The following is a 1446-nucleotide window of genomic DNA, read 5'->3' on the forward strand; positions in this document are numbered from 1 at the left end:
ATAAACTAAATCTATTAAAAATAAAATCTGACCTATTTTTATTCGTAACTTAAAAGGCAACAGCCGCCATTCTCTTTGTAAGGTAGCAATGATTCTCCCTCTACCTTTCGCACCTTCTTTTCCCACTTTTTCTCCTCCCCTTACCTTCTTCTCTTTCCTCCCTTCTTTCTCCTGTATCCTTCCTTGATGTGTTTTCAATGCGCATCTCTCTTCCATCGTCTATCACCTCTATTTCTTTTCGAACTCTCTTTCTGTTTCCCTTATCTATCCTTTAGCCACATTCCCTTTTTCCCCTGGTTTTTATCGGTTTCCTTTATTTTGGTTTAGTTTTTCAATTCCCTGGTTGCATAAACAATGTTTGATTTTCTTTTTTAGACTTAAATTTAATATTTTTGAATTATCTATAAATATCGTATGACTATTTTATAAATGAAATGTTTCTTCTTCTGTCAAACAAATTATATAGAATTTGAAATTTTCACGCGTGTCAATAAAATGGGAAAAAAAAAAGAACAGAGTAAAAATTCATGCATTTGAAAAATAAAAAAGTACTTACATTGAAAAATGAGGGCAAAGAAAAAAAATATCCTGATATTTGTGTTGTTCATAGCAACCATTCTTGTTTCTGAGAAATCAAATACTACCTCGATCAATTCTTAAGTTTATCTAATGCAATACAACACTGTTTTGTTGCATTATTTATATACAGTTACACAATCCTATATTAATTAATTACTATTATGTATTTCGAATTAATTAAATTAAAATTAAAATTAAAATATTATATAATTTTAAAATAAAAATACTAATTAATAGATAGATAATATTTTTTTCTATCTCAACTATTTTTCAAGACAGAAAAAGTTTTTAATAATTTTACTTATGCTTAGAAAATTGAGATTCGGTTTAGTAATTAATTAATTGATTAACTAAAATGTACAATAAAAAACACGAAAGGAATCATCTATGAATATAAGCAACCATATTATGAGAGAATGATCCTTCTATTTTCATTCTTTGTATTTTTCGGATTCAGTTCCAACTTGATACTCAGCATCAGTAGAAAATTTTAGGAGAATTTTATCCTTCTAAAAATGATATTTCAGGTGACTAGCTTCAATAATGTAAAGAGCATGTTGTTCTTTTTGAACGAATTTGTCAAGTTTATCTATGATTGATATAGACAAAGAGAATTTTATGGTGGTAAGAAGGTTTAAAACAGTAACTAGTTAATTTGTCATGAATCCTCACCAGAACTCTTGATACCATATGAAATTAATTTTTAAATAAAAAAGATTGATGAAAACAGAGAGAAAAACATTTTATTTATTGTGAAAGTGTATTCAGGTAACTTTATATTAGTAAAAACATTTTCTTATATAATACAGCACTACCAATATATATATCATCATTTCTTTTTTAATATTATTAACCGTTATATTCTTA

At 26.6% G+C, this 1446-nt stretch overlaps 1 long non-coding RNA gene across 1 annotated transcript in view; it reads right to left on the reverse strand.

Moving 5' to 3' along the window:
- Positions 1-673, reverse strand: part of LOC110269648 — a 1901-nt gene extending 1228 nt beyond the window's left edge. The window contains exon 1 of the long non-coding RNA XR_002358413.1: positions 557-673. This is a non-coding gene — a long non-coding RNA (uncharacterized LOC110269648). The remainder of the gene's footprint in view (positions 1-556) is intronic.

The sequence above is a fragment of the Arachis ipaensis genome, chromosome B03, assembly GCF_000816755.2.
Source record: "Arachis ipaensis cultivar K30076 chromosome B03, Araip1.1, whole genome shotgun sequence".
Taxonomy (NCBI): Eukaryota; Viridiplantae; Streptophyta; class Magnoliopsida; order Fabales; family Fabaceae; genus Arachis; species Arachis ipaensis.